Below are 20,126 nucleotides of genomic sequence, written 5' to 3'. Positions count from 1 at the left end.
AATTATCTCATTTTAGAGGAAAACAAGCTAAGTTTGGAGGAGAAACTTACCGTAGTGGTCATCAAGGAGGAGAAACACCACGGTTGCTCGCGCCGGCTTCGTTTGGAGATGGTTGCCCTGGAGAAGGGTCGTGCGATGCCGCTCGGGAGTTATTCTGCAGAAAAGATATTTTGCAATGTCTCAGTTAGCATGATGACACTCAATTATTAATACTAGTTTATAATGAAACTCACCGTGCCAATCGAAGAGAAGACGGGCATCGGCGCAGGGACTTGACCGCTCTTCTCGCACAGACCCTGAAGAGTGGGTCGTATTAGTTAGTATTGAAACAGACATTACACACATGATTTGGCTAATGTGAAAAAAAACATACCACAAAAAGCTCGTACAGGGCCCGTTGACCCGCCTCATTCCGGGCCCTCTCCTCCTCAAGCAATCGTGTCGTGCTCTGGTCCCTCTCATCAAGAGCAGCCTGAAAAGCAGCCTGGCTTGCCAATCTCTCTTTCTCAAGAGCAGCCTGGTTTGCCGCTCTCTCTTTCTGAAGAGCAGCCTGAAAAACCATTCCTCGTTACCACAGTAATGATCTATGGTGACACACATAATGAAATGGATGAAAGTGTTCTTAGTCCGTACAACTAACCTCGATGGCAAGTTCGACTGGCCGTGGACGACGCGTTATCTCAGGACAGTTGCTCGACTGGCGCGCCTTGATCTCCGGAAGAGTGAGTGGACAACGTATTATCCCATCTCCAATGGCTATCGAGCCATGGGGCCTCCCGCCACCAGATATCATCACCAGCTCTGGATCCAAAGGTTCCTGGCTAGGGTTAAAGTCATCCCCTTTCGTAGCCTTCCCTGCGTCCAGAGGAATAAAATATTAGCATAAGAATGAATTGCATGAATCATGAAGCAAATCACATACCAGTTTCGTCCAAACTGAAGTAAGTTGGCGCTGCCTTGATGGTGTGGCACACCAACCATTTGGCTACGCCGATCCTTCGCATTATCGTGGACGGCTCGCCAGCTGCCTGTGCACCACTCATCAACCAACGCCTCCCAACAATCCATCTTATCCGCACACCATCTCGGGGGCACCTGTAAGTTATTAGAAAGAATTTTCAGCGCTACGCCTATGAATGAAATCAAGAAAACTACGTAGAAGGACTTAAGAATAGGTAATTACCTTCATGTATTGCTCCTTCTTCAGAAACTTTCTGCGGCAATCCTTCTTCTCCTTCTTAATACCACGCGTGGCGTAGTAATCTCGAATAGCCTGCGGCCGAGCCTCGTGGCGCAAGTTTTGTAGTAACCGCCTACACTCGACCTCGAGAACCCTGGCCGCCGCCTCCTCATATCCATCCTCACACCTATAGAAGGTCTGCAATCAAACGTGAAAACACCGATTAGTACAATAATGAGGTATATGCTTAATTTTAGATTCTGTAAAAGGATAATTTACCCAAAAGCTCCTGATCACCATCTCGGCCCTCGTGTGGCACAAGACACCATCTATAATATCCTCCGGCGGGGCCTGCGCAGCCTGGTAGTGCTCCCAGGTAAATCCTAGTGTAGGAACCTGACCCTCACCAGGCAACGTGACAAACCCCGGGAAATTTGTCCGGCAAAGCACACCAAGGACGGAGTTCGGCCCGCGGACTCCAAGAGGGTGTACCCATCCCCTGCAGTATGATAAGGTCAGCGCATTAGATATTTGAACAAACTTGAAGGCAAAAGCTAAAAAAAGGGTAAATGTACTTACCTATCTCCTTCAGGTTTTATCACCGGCCTCTGCTCGCGGGTAGCCGGGGCGACCGGGAGACGTGTACTACCACGCTTGTACACGGTAGCCGGGGCCCCGTCCACCTGCACATCGCCCTCGCTATCCGTAAGCTCATCGCCGCCATCCCCGCACCCTGAGCCACCCGGACCCTCGGTCCAATCCGGCAACTCGGTACGATCCGGCCAAGGCTCCCATCCGGACCTCTCCACGTCGGGTGAAGCCTCCGGAACCGTAGTCTCCTCCGGCTGCTCCTGGGCCGAATGCACCTCGACCCGAGGCTGCTCCTGGACCGGAGTCTCATGGGACGAATGCCCGTGAACACCAGGCTCCTGGACCGGAGTCCCCGTAGCCTCCTCCGCAAATGGGTCGACCATACTAGTCCTATGCTCGGGTGAATGAGCTGGTGGTGGTGGCGAGGACGGCTCAATAGTCCTCCTGGATCTTCCGCGGCCACCACCTCTCCCTGTACCCTTCCCCTTCTTCCCTACCCGACCAGCACCTCTACCAGCGGGCAATGCCGCCGACGAAGAAGAACCCCCGGCTGGTGTCGAAAGACTGTCTGCCAAGGCTCTACGGAGAGATAGGGGTGGAAGGGAAGTACCACCCCTCGTGCGGGGCGCCTGGGAAGAACCCGTCGAGCGCTCTGGACCCGCGCCCACCATCTTCCAACACCTGCCATGATAAAGATTAAAAGAAATTAGTACAACATAAAAAATTGAATGACTGACATGAATAATAATATGTACATGAATAATAAATATTAAAATATATAGATATTATCTTCTGTTGCCCGGCTCTCCAAGGAGCCGGAACCCTAGCCTCCGCCGCACCTAACCCTAGCCGCGACGGCGCCATCTCACCGGCGCGTCCGCTCCAGCCCTCGCTCCCCTCCTCCCTGCCATTACAACCTACGCCGGAGGCCCGGTAGGAACCCTAGTCCTACCAATTTGGTATCCAGAGATTCCAGGCTGATCATGTCGCTCCCTCCACCACCGCCGCCGCTCAACACCACCACCGCCCCACTGCCGCAAACCACCACCACCGCCCCGCTGGGACCCAACCCCCGCCGCCGAGCGTCGCCCCCACTACCTACGAGCCGCCGTCGCTGCCGTGGGCCACCCCGGCCTTCCAGCCACTCCACGGAGGGGCGCCGCCACTGCCGCCGCAGCTGCTGCTGCAGCACTACCACGCCGCGGGCACTCCCTGGCCGGTGTGGCCGGCCACCACCGCGCCGCTGGGGGGGCTGCCCCAACAGTCGCTACCGGCCACCACGGCGCAGGCGTCGGGGGTCGGGGTAGGGGGTCGGGGGTCGAGGGTGAGTGTTGTCGGGGGTCGGGGGTCGGGGGTCGAGGTTACCTATAAAACTTTCTAGGTTACCTATAAAACTTTCTAGGTTACCTATAAAACTTTCTAGGTTACCTATAAAACTTTCCAGGTTACCTATACTACTTTATAAAACTTTCCAGGTTCCAAAAAAAATATTTCATGCTGGGGTGTCGTCGAGATGTCGTGTCGGGGCGTCGTGTTGGGGTTTCGGGGCATCGTGTCGGGTGTCAGGGGTGTCGTCGAGATGTCATGTCGGGGCATCGTGTCGGGGTTTCGGGGCATCGTGACGGGTGTCAGGGGTGTCGTCGAGATGTCGTGTCGGTGCGACAACTACTATTGCGAGCTGTTGTAATATCCTCGGTGTTGAAGTCGAATATCACCGGTGCCTGAAGGGGGTGGTCCCAATAGTAATGTTTCTGCACCGACCTGCATGGGGGTGGTTGCAGCAGCATCGTTGTTGCAGCACGTGAGCTCGATGGCATAGTAGCCATGGCAGGTGCGTGACAAGATCACCGACGTTCCCCAACGTTGTGGCTAGTGCAAGCATAGGCGGCGACTGGAGGGCTCTACACGGTCAACTACAAACCTAACAACTAACCTAACACACAGTAGGTAATTAACAACTAACCTAACAACTAACCTAGCTCGAGGGGTAATACCACTAACAACTAACCTAATTACCACTAACAACTAACAGGTAACCTAACTAACCTAATTACCAGTACGTAACCACTAACAACTAACCTAACTAACCTAACTAACAATAGGTAATTAACAACTAACCTAACTAACCTAATTAATGAATTAAACGAAAAAAGGAAAAAAGGACTCACAGAGGAGGAGGAGGGCCGCAGGAGGGGGGGCGCAGGGCGGCGGTGCGGTGTGTAGGTGGGGAGGTGAGGGGGGGAGGCGGCGGCGGTGCGGCGGCGGCGACGGCGGCGGCTGTGGGGCGGCGGCGGCGCTGGGGGCGCAGGGAGGAGGAGGAGGCCCGCAGGGGGGGGGGGGGTCGCAGGGCGGCGGTGGGGAGGTGGGGGGGAGGCGGCGGCGGTGGGGCGGCGGCGGCGGTGGGGCGGCGGCGGCACTGGGGGCGCAGGGAGGAGGAGGAGGCCCGCAGCGGGGGGCGCAGGGCGTGCGTGGGAGAGAGAGAGAGCGCGTGGGAGAGAGAGAGAGTGCGTGGGAGAGAGGAGAGAGGTAGGCGCGCGACACCGTTAACTTTTCGGGGGTCCATCTCCTTTGCCGTCTGCACTGATCCCCTTTGCCGTCTGCCACGGACGGCAAAGCTACTCAGGCAGACGGCAAAGGGGTGGGTGGGGCCGGGGTGGGATGGGGAGAGAGGAGGGGTGGGGTGGGACAGCTTTGCCGTCGGTCATCCCTACCTTTGCCGTCTGTCAGCAGACGGCAAAGAGGTGGCTGATGGCAAATATTTATTTTGCCATCAGCCTCCTCTTTACCGTCTGTTTTTTGCCAACACACGGTAAAGAGGTTCTTCGCCGTGTGCTGGCTGACGGCAAAGATTTGGCAGACGGCAAATATAGGAATTCCAGTAGTGACATTAGTACACATCACATATAGTTTAATACATTACATAGATTTATATTTTGATCCCTTGCCTATGATTGCTTTGGCCATAACCATGGAGCATCTTCATTATTTAACGCGATGCTTGGGTCAATTCTCACTATGAAGGGCGGAATTTCATCAAACTTATTATAATCTGCTGATATGGCTGTCTTGTCCTCGATCCCCACGATGTTTGTTTTCCTTGAAAGAACTATGTGATGCTTTGGCTCATCATTTCATGTATTCATTTGCTTATTTTTTTTTGTTTTCTTCGGTCTGGAGGACATGTCTTTCACGTAGAAAACCTGAGCCACATCATTGGCTAGGACGAATGGCTCGTCTCTGTAACCAAGATTCTTGAGATCAACTATTTTCATTCCGTACAACTGCTCTACCTTTACCCCTTCTCCATTCATGTTCACCCAACTACACCGAAAAAATTGACCTTCAAAGTAGGTCCAGAGTCAAGTTCCCATATATCCTTTATGTAACCATGGCATGTGTCCTTTTTCCCATTATCGTCTGTCAAATCATAGTGGACACCACTGTTTTGGTTGGTGATCTTTTTATCTTGGGCGGTCGTGTAAAAAGTATTCTCGTTTATCTCGTACCCTTGGAAATGTAATACAGTCGAAGAAGGTGACGCGGCCAACAAGTAGAGTTGATCTCCAACAGTGTTGTCATTCATGAGATGGTGCTCGCAACCAACTGCCAAAAGTATCCATGTGTTTTTCTTCAATCCAGGAGATAGCCTTCCCCGAGAACTCGGAGCGTACAAAATTCTTGTGCTCCTCGATATACGAAGCCACGAAGGTGGAATTTTTAGAACTGTGTAGTGTGCTTGAGTGAAATAATGCCCGTCCCTACATATCACTTCTTTCTTTCCTAGTGTGCCTTTTCCACTCAGTCTCCCCTCATGTCGTGATTCAGGAATACCAATCGGCTTAAGGTCAGGAACAAAGTCTACACAGAACCCAATGACCTCCTCTGTTCCATAGCCCTTGGAGATGCTTCCTTCTGGCCTAGTACGGTTATGAACATATTTCTTTAAGACTCCCATGAACCTCTCGAAGGGGAACATATTGTGTAGAAATACAGGACCGAGAATGGAAATCTCGTCGACTAGGTGAACTAGGAGATGCGTCATAATATTGAAGAAGGACGAGGGGAACACCAACTCAAAATTGACAAGACATTGGACCGCATCCTTCTGTAGCCTTTCCAGACGTTCTCGGTCGATTACCTTCTAAGATATTGCATCGAGGAATGCACATAGCTTCACAATGGGTAATCGAGCATTTTCCGATAGAAGCCCCCTCAATGCAACCGGAAGCAACTGCGTCATAATCATGTGGCAATCATGAGACTTCAGGTTCTGGATTTTTTTTTTCTCTGCCATATTTATTATTCCCTTTATATTAGACAAGAAGCTAGCGGGGACCTTCATACTGCTTAGACATTCAAAAAAGATTTCCTTCTCTCCTTTGCTAAGAGCATAGCTGCTTAAGTATTTATGCCCTTTATCAGTCTTCTTGTCGTATGGGTCTTTCATACGTTGTTGCTCCTCCCGTGCTTCTGTTGTAACTTTTGTCTTCCCATACACGCCCAGGAAGCCTAGAAGGTTCACGCAAAGATTCTTTGTCACGTGCATCACGTTGATTGAAGGTCGGACCTCTAGGTGTTTCCAATAGGGTAGCTCCCAAAATAAAGATTTGTTTTTCCACATGGGCACGTGTCCGGTAACGTCGTCTTTCGGAACAGATTGACCACTAGGACCCTTTCCAAAGATTACTATTTGATCCAAATCCTTGACCATAGCCAATAACTCATCACCACTAGGGAGGTTAGGCTTCTTCCGGCGATCTGCCTCACCGTTGAAATGCTTGCCTTTCTTTCTTACGGGATGATTGGTCGGTAGAAATTGAGGACACCCTAGGTAGACAACCTTCTTAGATTTTTTTCAAATATGTACCTTTAGTCTTATCTAAACAGTGTATGTATGCATTGTATCCCTTGTTTGACTGTCCTGAAATGTTACTAAGAGCAGTCCAATCATTGATGGTTACGAACAACAGTGATCGTAGGTCAAATTCTTGTTGTTTGTGCTCATCCCACACACGTACACCTGGTTTGGCGCACAACTGCAAAAGTTCATCAACTAGTGGCCTTAGGTACACATCAATGTTGTTGTCGGGTTGCTTCGGTCCTTGGATGAGCACTGGCATCATAATGAACTTCCGCTTGATGCACAACCAAGGAGGAAGGTTGTAGATACATAGAGTCACGGGCCAGGTGCTGTGACTGCAGCTCTGCTCCCCAAAAGGATTCATGTCGTATGTACTTTGACCAAGCCATAAGTTCCTTGGGTCATCTTCAAAGTCCGACCACTCCCTCTCGATTTTCCTCCACTACGACCCATCTGCAAGGTGTCTCAACTTTTTCCCGTCTTTCTTACTGTAGCGACCCGACTCAAGACGAGTCAAGCCTCTGGTGTTTCTGTACCATCCCAAGATCATGCTGGTACACACTCAGTACATCAATGTATATATCAAGAGTTCAATCACACAACTTTATTAATCGAAATCACATATTGAGTACTTTATTACAATAATGGATTACAATAAAGTGGTTGAAGGCCATCTCATGAGATATCTAACGAAGACTAGCGGAAGCATCAGGTAGACGAGTCCATCCGACTCTAGGGCATGTCGCTGAGCGTAGATCGTAGCCTCACTCCTGGTCGGAAAAGTACTCTGCAACATGATACGTTGCAGCTGTGTAGGTCAGCATATGGAATATGCCGGCAAGTCATCAAAGAGAGGGGTAAAAATAATAATCAACTATCTCTACATGCATATTTGGCAGGTGGGGCTACAAGTTTTGCATAAAGCCAATTTTCTCCTACAACAAGAGGGGCTGAAAGCAAAATATTACTACATTATTTGTTCTTAATGAGATGGTTCCGCCAACCAATTCTCGTACCCGAGTTGTTGTTAATACCCACATCATTATTAAGTTGTGTCGAGAGTTCAGGGGAATTTCAATGCCTTCGGCTCAAGTTGTCCATGACCGTGGACACGGCTAATCGATTAGGTTGGGCACTCTGCAGAGTTTTGCACACGTTCCCCACAAGATTTGATCGCCTCCGAGTATGTCCTCGCACTTCAGGGTGTTTGAAGACCGGATGATCAAAACATGGTCTTTCAACGGGTCCCTCTAAAACCCTGTCGGTGCCCATCCATTCCTACCGTTCTTCTACATCTGCTAACACCGCCTGTCCAGAGTTGCCGCGTTGTCTAACCAAGACAGAGCCCATAATGACTTATGGTTGTACAGGTAAGCCTTGGGTCTTGAAGCCTCCGTCCGTCTCTTCGAGCCTGGGTGAAGCTTTCCGCAAGATGTCATGGCCGTCTCCAGCATCCCGGATCATCCACTGGTTTCTCCAGGGAGCCGATCAACCATCCTTCACCCAGAGTTGCATTGCATCACGAGGTCTTGAAAATCTTGTCTTAACCGGTCTTGGTTATTTAATCAACCTCGCATCACTCGTGTTATTCACTCACCCGAAATCCCGTCTACTCAAGCATAGCAAATATGAAATTTGTCGTCCCGGGACCAAGTATCGGGGTTGTTGTGTGCCTACCACATGATATTACAACCTATACTAAAATTTCCAAGTACCTAAGCAGCATGCAATTGGACAAAGAAAGGTGAAACTACCATGCATCGAAAAACATAGGAGATAGTATGATCAAAATGATTTTCCTTGATTATAGCTGTGTTGATCGAGCGCTTCTAAGTAACAAGCTTCGCACTCTGGGTGATCGTGGCTGGGAGGAGCTGGGCGCTGCGGTGGCTGCTCCGGCGAGAGTGGGGGCTGGTCGCCAGCGGGGGTGGGGTGGCGGAGGACGGGGCAGTCGGCTCCGGTCGTCGGGGAGGCAGCAGGGCGACGGGGGAGACAGCAGAACTTCTACTGGTCGAGCTCGAAGGGGAGCTCCGGCGGCTGTGTGGGCGCGGCGTGGTGGCTGGGCAGGGCGGCGTGGGGGTGGAACGGGGCGAGGGTGGCGTGGGGGTTCGGTTTTTATAGGGGGAGGGGGTGGCGTGGGGGAAAGAAATCGACCGGCCATGGAAGGCAAGCTCGCTGGAGATAGGAATATCACGGGAGAACAGGGAAGGAAAGGAAGAAGAAGAGGGAAGGAAAGAGAGAGAAGAAAAAAAAGGAAAGAAAAAAGAAAAGGGGAAAGAAAGAAAAGAAAAAAAAGAAAGAAAGAAGTGGCGCTGGAGGTGCTGGTCGGTTGGGTGCATTCCCAGCGATGGGATCTTGCCCCGAGGAAAAATATCTCCCGTTTGTTTTTTTAACAGAAACTAAAACGAAAATAAAAGGAAACAAATAAAATAATTAATATAGGATATTATACACCAAATGATCAGAAAAATATACTCTACCCGATTAACATTTTTCCAAGGCAAAAATAAAAACTTAAAATGAAATGTTTTTTTTCAGAAAAAATCTCTTATGCTATATTTTCTTTTTGTAATTATTTTCACGATAAAACTTCGGCTTTCTTGGCTCAAAATATTTCAAAAATGCCTCGCACTTTGGAGGGTCATTTTCCTTCGCTCTCTCTTGCGTGCAAGAGCTTATTTCCCGGCACTTCTCGTGTGAAAAAAAAATAGAATGCAAAAGCAAAAGTCGAAAGAATTCAAATGCAAACTTTATTTAAATCGATATGCATAGATGCTTAGCTACAATGTAAAACATTCCCAATTTGGAAAATTGGGATGTTACACTTACACTCGTCTTTGTGCCATCGCATCAACTTGGCATGCTCATTGTTTCTGAACAGACGTCTCAACCGTGGTATTATAGGAGCATACCACATAACCTTAGGAGGAACCTTCTTCCTAGGGGGCTCTTCATCGCCCTCAACATCACCAGGGTCATCCTGCCAGATCTTGTACTGACTTGCAGTGCATACCGAGCATTTATCCACATTCTTGTACTTCTCACCGTGGTACACGATGCAGTCATTAATGCATGCATGTATCTTCTGCACATCTAATCCAAGAGGGAAGATAGCCTTCTTTGCTTCATACGTAGTCTCGGGCAATTCGTTATCCTTTGGAAGCTTCGGCTTCAATATTTTCAGTAACTTCTCAAATCCCTTGTCAGATAAACCAGTTTCTGCCTTCCATTTCAACAGTTCTAGTGTGGTACCAAGATTTGTGCTGCCATCTTCGCAATTTGGATACAACAACTTTTTATGATCCTTTAGCATGGCCTCCAACTTTAGCTTCTCCTTTCCTGTATCGAATTCTTTCTTTGCATCAGAAATGACCCGATCAAGACTATCAGCGGGCTCATCTGATGCCGGTTGTTCTTCACCTCCTTCTTCTTCATTGTCTTCCATTGTAGTATCACCATGTTCTTCAGTGACCATATGATAGTTGTCATCATCATGTTCTTCTTCATTGTCTTCCATCGTAACCCCTCTTTCTTCGTGCATGGTCCAACAATAATATGTGGGCATGAAACATCTCTGAAGCAACTGGAGATGAATGACTTTCGAGCTAGAGTACTTCTTCCCGTTTCGACAACCAACACATGGGCAAGGCATAAAATTATCCACTTTGTTTTCCTCAGCCACATCAATAAATTTATGCAGGCATGCAATAAATCCGGAACCACGTCGTTCACCGTACATCCATCGCTTCCATGCATCGATCTGACATCATACATGAATAGCGAAATGACCACCGTACATTGACACATGCAATATTTTTGTATCAATTACACATGAAGAAGGTTGCTAACCTCGGTCGAGGATACCATTTCGTGTGAACTTTAGTGTAACTCGGGCATTAATTAGTCCCAGTTCGTAATGTACTCCGAAGTGCGCCGGTCACCGTACATCCATTAGCGGTTCATCTCTATTATGAAATTAAGTATATCAAAAAACCATTGCAGAACATCGTGAATAAAGAAATGGCCAAATTAATACAACTTCATCATCACATTAAAACCAAAGCTCAGTAGTGATCAAACGTTATTCTTGCAAAAATAAATACATAAAGTTCTCTCATAAAACAACATACAACTATGTAAAACATTTAAATGCAACAACAAATGCGATCAAAATCGCAACTAAGGTAACAATTGACCCAACAACATAATGATACCAAGCCTCTTTATCAATGTCATATTTTCTATTATTCCTAATCTTCAAGCGCATTTCCTCCATCTTCGAGCGCATTGCATCCATCTTCAAGTGATGTACATCCATCTTCATCTTGCGATCATCGATGATATCGGCGACATGCAACTCTAGTTCCATATTCTTGTCCTCAATTATTTTCAATTTTTCCTTCAAGTATTTGTTTTCTTTTTCAACCAAATTTAACTTCTCGAGAAGAATTTCTATGTGTGTTGGAATTTTCGGTTCACATACCTCCTATATTAAAAAATATATGTCACATTGGTCGTCATAATTGTCATAAAAAATAAATAAAACAAATAGTTATAAAAGATAATATATACCACATCCGAATCATAGACAAGACAAGGGCCGACGAAGGCGGATACCAAAACCATCGTACTATATAATAACAAAAAATAATGAAAGTAAGTAATTTATACAAGTATGTATCTAAATCATACAAGTAAGAATTTTTTTTATTTTAAAAATAAGACAAGAACAAGAGGCTCACCACGGTGGTGCTCCCGACGAGAACGGTGCAGGGCGATCGAAAACGGTGAGGACGGGCACGGGACGGCGCCCTACACATGTGCAGCTCTAAGAAGTTAATTTGAGCATTTCAAATGATCTAAACTAGCAGTGACACATGAAAGGATGAAGTAGCTAACCTTTTAAAACACTTGTCGAGTTGGTGCACGGCCAAACCTAGACAAATATTGAGGAAAATGAAGTTTGGAGGTCGAGTTTGGAGAGGAGAAAGCTTAACTAGTGTGGCTCGGGCATTTCATCGAACACGTTGATCACCCACAAGTGTAGGGGATCTATCGTAGTCCTTTCAATAAGTAAGAGTGTCGAACCCAACGAGGAGCGGAAGGATCTGATAAGTGGTTTTCAGCAAGGTAATCTCTGCAAGCACTGAAATTATCGGTAACATATAGTTGTGTGAAAAGATGATTCGTAGCAAGTAGCAAGTAACAATAGTAACAAAGGTGCAGCAAAGTGTCCCAATCCCTTTTGTAGCAAGGTACAAGACTGAACAAACTCTTATAGGAGGTAAAGCGCTCCCGAGGACACATGGGAATTTCTGTCAAGCTAGTTTTCATCATGTTCATATGATTCGCGTTCGCTACTTCGATAGTTTGATATGTGGGTGGACCGGTGCTTGGGTGCTGCCCTTACTTGGACAAAATTCCCACTTATGATTAACCCCTCTCGCAAGCATCCGCAACTACGAAAGAAGAATAAAGACAAAGTTTAACCATAGCATTAAACTAGTGGATCCAAATCAGCCCCTTACGAAGCAACGCATAAATTACGGTTTAAGCGTCTGTCACTCTAGCAACCCATCATCTACTTAATACTTCCCAATGCCTTCCTCTAGGCCCAAATAATGGTGAAGTTTTATGTAGTCGATGTTCAAATAACACCACTAGAGGAATAACAACATACAACGCATCAAAATATCGAACGAATACCAAATTCACATGACTACTTATAGCAAGACTTATTCCATGTCCTGAGGAACAAAAGTGACTACTCACAAAGCATAATTATATTCCTGACCAGAGAGGTCTTGAATAGCATCAAGGATCTGAACATATAATCTTCCACCGAGTAATCCAACTAGCATCAACTACAAAGAGTAATTAACACTACTAGCTACCTTACGAGTACCACTCGGAGTCGCGAGACGGAGATTGGTTACAAGAGATGAAATAGGGTTTGGAGATGAGATGGTGCTGATGAAGATGTTGATGGTGATGAATCCCCTCCGATGAGAGGAGTGTTGGTGATGACGATGGCGACGATTTCCCCCTCCGGGACAGAAGTTTCCCCGGCAGGACGACCCTGCCGAAGCTCTAGATTGGTTCTGCTCAAGTTCCGCCTCGTGGCGGCGGCGATTCCTCCCGAAAGTCTCTTCTTGATTTTTTTATGGAATGAAACCCTCCTTATAGCAAAAGAGGGGAGCCAGAGGGCCACCAGGGAGCCCACAAGCCCCCTAGGCGCGGCCAGGGGGGTAGGTCGCGTCTAGCAGTCTTGTGGCCTCCTGGTCGCTCCCCTATGGTACTTCTTCGGCCCAGTATTTTTTATAAATTCCAAAATAATTCCTCGTTGATTTTCACGGCTTTTGGAGTTGCGCAGAATAGGTATCTCAAAATTGCTCCTCTTTCGGGACAAAATTCCACCTGCCGGCATTCTCCCTCTTCATGTAAACCTTGCAAAATAAGAGAGAAAAGGCATAAGTATTGTACCGTGAAGTGTAATAACAGCCCATAAAGCGATGAATATCAACATGAAAGCATGATGCAAAATGGACGTATCAACTCCCCCAAGCTTAGACCTCGCTTGTCCTCAAGCGAAAGCCGAGATCAATAAATATTCCCACATGTTTAGAGATAGAGGTGTCGACAAAACAAGATACGGACATGCAGGCATCATGACCATAATCAGAATAGAAATATCATCATATAATCTCTCATGCTAAAGTGGTAATTCCTTCACAAAGTAAAGTAAGGATCAAGAAGCTTAATGAGAATTAACAACCGATAGCCTTTAGTCATTGAAGCAATTGCAATTTATCATAACATCGGAAAGAGTCAAATAAGAGCTTGTAAAGCAAATCCACATACTCAATCATCCTTTCATCTTCTACAATTTCTACAACTCACAGGGTACTCATGAGATCAAAGTTTCAGTTGGACACAGAAAAAGATAGGGGCTTATAGTTTTGCCTCCCAGCTACTTACCTCACGGGTAATGTCAACAATAATAATCCATGAATACTTACTTCCAAGTTGACATATGAATATAGATATTTCCCTAGCATATGACGTTAGCCAAGATAAAGGCGAGATAAGGACTTGGTGTTGATCACCATGACACCTTTAAGGACAAAAAGTAAAGGTACAAGATAGGCCCTTCGCAGAGGGAAGCAGAGGTTCTCATGCGCTTTTGAGGTTTGGATGTGTGTCCTCTTAGTGTGAAGGAATGTCACTTTATATTGCCTCCTGTGATAAAGAAATTTATTATGCAGTCTGTTGCTTTTATGTCTTCCTCATCACAGGTTCGTACAAAGCTTATTTTCCACAGACTAATAAATCGTACATATTTAGGGAGCAATTTTTTTTGCGTGCACCGATGACAACTTACTTGAGGGATCTTATTCAATACATAGGTAGGTATGGTGGACTCTCAAGGCAAAACTGGGTTGAGGGTTTATGGATGCACAAGTAGTATCTCTACTTAGTGCGGAAGTTTTGGCTGGTATGAGGTGGAAGCAATCATCACATGCTAAAGGATCTCTAGTCATATAATCATTGTTCGGAACCAAGCGTACATAATTCATTATGTTGTCTTCCTTGTCCAACATCTACTTTTAAGCATGTAATAGTTTAATGAGTGTTCACAATCATAGATGGTCTCCAAGATGATATATTTATATGTGAACCTCTCCTTCTTTATTACTTCCTATTAATTGCAACAATGACCAAGGTCTACGTTTGTCCACCCACAGCAAGTTTCAGTCAACATTCTTTTTATATGTGAAGCCATCACTTCCCATAAGATCATTACATGATCTTTCATGCTTTTGTTGTTTTATCATTCTTTTCTTTCAGATCATGCCATGAAGCATGGCCCTTAACTAAAACACTCTTTGTTATATGACTCATAAACTCGAATACATCGGTGTGACACAAAGAAAAACTCAAGCCTAAAACACTAAGGACTTTAATCTACTAGAAAAAGATAAAACCAAAAAGGATCAAACTAAGAAAAGGTAAAGGAAAAAAGATGTGATGGTGATACGATACCGGGGCAACTCCCCCAAGCTTGGCACAAGCCAAGGGGATTGCCCATACCCGTGCTTAGTTGTCTTCCTTTGGAGGTGATGGTGGTGGAGTTGTTGCAACATGGGTTTGATCCTTCGTCTTCCAAGGCATAGGTGCTCCATCATGGAAATATGACCGAGTCTCCGGAATCCTCAAATCTTCAGCCAACCATATTGATTTAAATCTATACTCATACTCACAGTTTTGGTTCTGCAGGTCATAGATCTGGGCTTGGAGGTGCTTCCCAATGTCGTTGGCATCGATCTTGTGCTTGTTGGTGAACTCCTTGATCATCATGTGGTTGGCATTGAGTCCACGCTCCACCATCCCTTGGCACTTGAAGGCTTGCTTCTCCATTGCCTTGAGCCTTGCATCCACGCTTCCAGTCTTGTTGGGCCCCTCAACATCATGGATGTGCAGCGCCCCCTCACGCATATCAATAGATTGAGGGTGTTGAAGCACTCCCGCGAGGTAGGGATTGATGACCTTCTCGAAGATCTTGTCCTTCGGAGCTTTTGGGGACGTCATAGCGATCTAGATCTGCACCACAAATAGGCTCGAAATGAAAATAGAGGATAATTGCGTGATACAGGGTCAGACCTTTCGTGAGAACATATAAAGATTTCTTCCGACCAGAAGGAGAACTCCGCAAGAAAACGGAGTTCGGGAGGCACACGAGGTGGTCAAAAGCCCCCCAAGCGCGGCCAGGGGGTGGCCCGCGCCTGGCAGGCTTGCCGCCTCCTCGTGCGCTTTTCGGACTACTTTAAATTTTCTATTTTTCTAAAAATTCCAAAACGGAGAAAAATTCCTACTGGAAAAGTTTTGGAGTCTGTTTACTTACCGAATCACATACCTCTTCATTTTTGGAGTCTGAAACAGGCTGATAAATATCCCTTATGTACTCTTACGGAGTTATGGTATTGATAATATTGCTTTCCACATTTATGGGAGTACCTGAGATATAATGCTTGAATTTTGCCCATTCACCACTCTTGGAAAATTACCTTCCGTGTTGTTGAACTTGATGGCACCGGAACGATATTCTTCCTCAACAATATAAGGACCTTCCCATTTAGAGAGAAGCTTGCCTGCAAAAAGTCTTAAACGATAATTATATAGCAAGACATAATCACCTACATTGAACTCACGCTTTTGTATCCTTTTATCATGCCACCTCTTAACCTTTTCTTTAAACAACTTGGCATTTTCATATGCCTGAGCTCTCCATTTATCAAGGGAGCTAATATCAAATAACCTCTTCTCACCAGCAAGTTTGAAATAAAAGTTGAGCTCTTTGATTGCCCAATAAGCCTTATGCTCTAGCTCAAGAGGTAAATGGCATGCTTTATCGTAAACCATTTTGTACAGAGACATGCCCATGGGATTCTTATAGGCAGTTCTATAATCCCACAGTGCATCATCGAGCTTCTTAGACCAATTCTTTCTAGACCTATTAACTGTCTTTTGCAGAATTAGTTTAATCTCTGTATTGCTTAGCTCTACTTGACCACTCGACTGGGGATAATAGGGAGATGCAACTCTATGGTTGACATTATACTTAGGAAGCGTTTTATGGAAAGCACCATGAATAAAATGTGAACCACCATCAGTCATTAGATATCTAGGGACTCCAAATCTAGGGAAAATAACTTCTTTAAGCATCCTGATAGAGGTGTTGTGATCAGCACTACTAGTTGGGATAGCTTCTATCTACTTACTAATGTAATCAACAGCAACTAGGATATGAGTATACCCATTGGATTCTGGAAAAGGTCCCATATAATCAAAACCCCAAACATCAAATGGTTCAATGATAAGTGAATAATTCATAGGCATTTCCTGACGTTTACTGATATTACCTATTCTTTGACATTCGCCATAAGACAAGACAAACTTACATGCATCCTTGAAGAGAGTGTGCCAATAGAAACCTGATTGCAATACCTTGTGTGCAGTTCTATCTCCCGCATGGTGTCCTCCGTAAGCCTCGGAGTGACATTTCTGTAGGATCTGTACCTATTCATGTTCAGGTACACAACGTCTAATAACACCATCTACTCCTTCCTTATAAAGGTGAGGATCATCCCAAAAGTAATGTCTCAAATCAAAGAAGAATTTCTTCTTTTGCTCGTATGTGAAACTAGGTGGTATATATTTGGCAACGATATAATTTGCATAATCAGCATACCACCGGGTACTACGTGAATCATTGATGACATTCAATTGCTCATCAGGAAAGCTATCATCAATAGGTTGTCGGTCATCAAGAACATTCTCCAACCTAGACAAGTTATCTGCTACGGGGTTCTCAGCACCCTTCCTAACAACAACATACAAATCAAATTCTTGTAGAAAGAGAACCCCTCTGATAAGTCTAGGTTTAGCATCTTTATTCTCCATGAGGTACTTAATAGCAGCGTGATCAGTGTGAATAGTGACTTTGGAATCAACTATGTAAGATCTGAACTTTTCACATGCAAACACGTTTGCTAAAAATTTCTTTTCCGTAGTAGCATAGTTTCTTTGGGCATTGTCTAGAGTTTTACTAGCATAGTGAATAACATTCAACTTTTTATCAACTCTTTGTCCTTGGACATTACCAATAGCATAATCACTAGCATCACACATGATTTCAAAATGTAAGTTCCAATCAGGTGGTTGAACAATAGGCATAGTTATCAAAGCCTTCTAAAGTATTTCGAAGGCTTCCTCACAATCATCGTCAAAAACAAAAGGAATATCCTTTTGCAAGAGATTGGTAAGAGGCCTAGAAATCTTAGAGAAGTCTTTAATGAACCTTCTATAGAAACCAGCATGACCAAGGAAACTTCTTATACCTTTGATATCTATGGGGCATGGCATTTTATCGATCGCATCAACCTTAGCCTTCTCGACTTCAATACCTCTTTCAGAAACTTTATGTCCTAAGACGATGCCTTCATTAACCATAAAGTGGCACTTCTCGCAATTCAAGACAAGGTTGGTATCTTTACATCTCTGCAAGACTCGATCAAGGTTGTTGAGGCAATCATCAAAAGAAGACCCATAAACGGAGAAGTCATCCATGAAAACCTCAACAATCTTTTCACAAAAGTCAGAGAATATAGCCATCATACATCTTTGAACAGTAGCAGGTGCATTACGTAAGCCAAAAGGCAAACGTATGTAAGCAAAGGTACCAAAAGGGCAGGTGAAAGTGGTTTTCTCCTGATTAGATTGTGCAACTGGTATTTGGGAGAAACCAAAATAACCATCTAGAAAGCAGAAGTGTGTGTGTTTAGACAGTCTTTCTAGCATTTGGTCGATAAAAGTCAAAGGGTAATGTTCTTTCCTAGTGGCTTTATTCAATTTCCTAAAGTCAATCACCATCCTATAGCCAGTAATAATCCTCTGTGGGATCAATTCATCTTTATCATTAGGGACAACGGTAATACCTCCCTTCTTAGGGACGCAATGCACCGGACTCACCCAATCACTATGAGCAACAGGATAGATAATACCTTCTTCGAGGAGCTTTAGTATTTCTTTTCTTACTACCTCTTTCATCTTAGGATTTAATCTTCGTTGATGATCGGCAACTGGTTTGGAATCAGGATCGATTTTAATCTTGTGCTGGTATAGAGTGAACTAATGCCCTTAAGATCATCAAGAGTATATCTAATAGCAGCACGATGCTTCCTCAGAGTTTTTAGTAACTTCTTTTATTCATGCTCTGAGAGGCTAGCACTAATAATAACATGATATATCTGTTTTTCATCAAGGTAAGCATACTTAAGAGTATCAGGAAACTTTTTAAGCTCGAACACAGGATCACCCTTTGGTGGGGTGGATCTCCAAGCAGTTCAACAAGCAAATTATTCTTAAGGATAGGATGTTGTTCAAAGATAACTCTATCTATCTCATTCCTTTCATCCATATGCATATCATTTTCATGCTCAAGCAAGTATTGCTCTAAAGGATCAGTAGGAGGCACAGCAATAGAAGCTAGAGAAATAATTCCATCCTTACTAGACAACTCTTTTTCATGAGGTTGTCTACCAAACTTGGAGAAATTGAACTCATGTGACACACCTTCAAAGCCAACAGTGCCAGTTTGCTTCTCACAGTCAATATGAGCATTGACAGTATTGAGAAAAGGTCTGCCAAATATGATGGGACAAAAGCTATCTTGTGTGGTAGCAAGAACGAGGAAATCAGCAGGATACTTAGTTTTACCACACAAGACTTCAACATCCCTAACAATTCCCAAAGGGCAGATGGTATCTCTATGGGCAAGCTGAATAGTGACATCAATAGGTTCCATCTCGACAGGTGCAATCTCGTCTTTAATTTCATCATATAAAGATTGAGGTATTGCACTAACACTAGCACCCACGTCACATAAACCATGATAACAATGATCTCCTATCTTAACAGAAACAACAGGTGTGCCAACAACAGGCCTATGTTTGTCTCTAGCATGAGGTTTAGCAATTCTAGCAGCCTCTTCGCAGAAGTGAATATCATGGCCATCAACATTGTCGGACAGGAGATCTTTGATAATAGCAATGCTAGGTTCAACTCTAATTTTCTCAGGGGGTGTAGATGTTCTAATGTAGCCTCTACGTATCACAGTTGAAGGTTTAGAATGATCCTTTATTCTAACAGGGAAAGGTGGTCTCTCAATGTAAGCACTAGGAACAATAGGATCAGTATAGGCAATGACTTTCTCTTCAACTGGATTGGGTTTAACTACATTGACTTCTAAGGGAGGATGATATTTAAACCACTTCTCTTTAGGGAGATCAATATGAGAAGCAAATGATTCACACAATGAAGCTACTATCTTAGAGTCAAGTCCATATTTAGCGCTAAAATCACGAAAAGTATTTGTTTCAATAAAGGATTTAACACAATCAAACTTGAGATTCATACCTGACTCCTTACCTTCTTCAAACTCCCAATCTTCAGAGTTGCGTTTAATTCTTACCAATAAATTCCATTTGAAGTCAATATCTCTCTTCATAAAAGAACCGGTACAAGAAGTGTCGATCATGGTGCGATTATCATGAGAAAGCCGAGCATAGAAGTTCTGAATGATAATTTCTCTCGAGAGCTCATGGTTGGGGCATGAATATAACATTGATTTAAGCCTCCCCCAAGCTTGAGCTATACTATCTCTGTCACGAGGCCAAAAATTATAAATATAATTACGATCACGATGTACCAAATGCATAGGATAAAACCCTTGATGAAATTCCAATTTCAATCGGTTGTAGTTCCATGATCCAATATCATCACATAGCCTATACCATTTCAATGCTTTATCCCTCAAATATAAGGGAAAGACCTTATTCTTGACCTCATCCTCAGGCAAACCTGCAAGCTTAAATAAACCACAAACTTCATCTACATTGATTAGATGCAAGTCAGGATGTGATGTTCCATCTCCTG

Source organism: Hordeum vulgare, chromosome 6H (assembly GCF_904849725.1).
Source record: "Hordeum vulgare subsp. vulgare chromosome 6H, MorexV3_pseudomolecules_assembly, whole genome shotgun sequence".
Lineage (NCBI taxonomy): Eukaryota > Viridiplantae > Streptophyta > Magnoliopsida > Poales > Poaceae > Hordeum > Hordeum vulgare.
Note: the sequence above shows the minus strand (reverse complement) of the source record.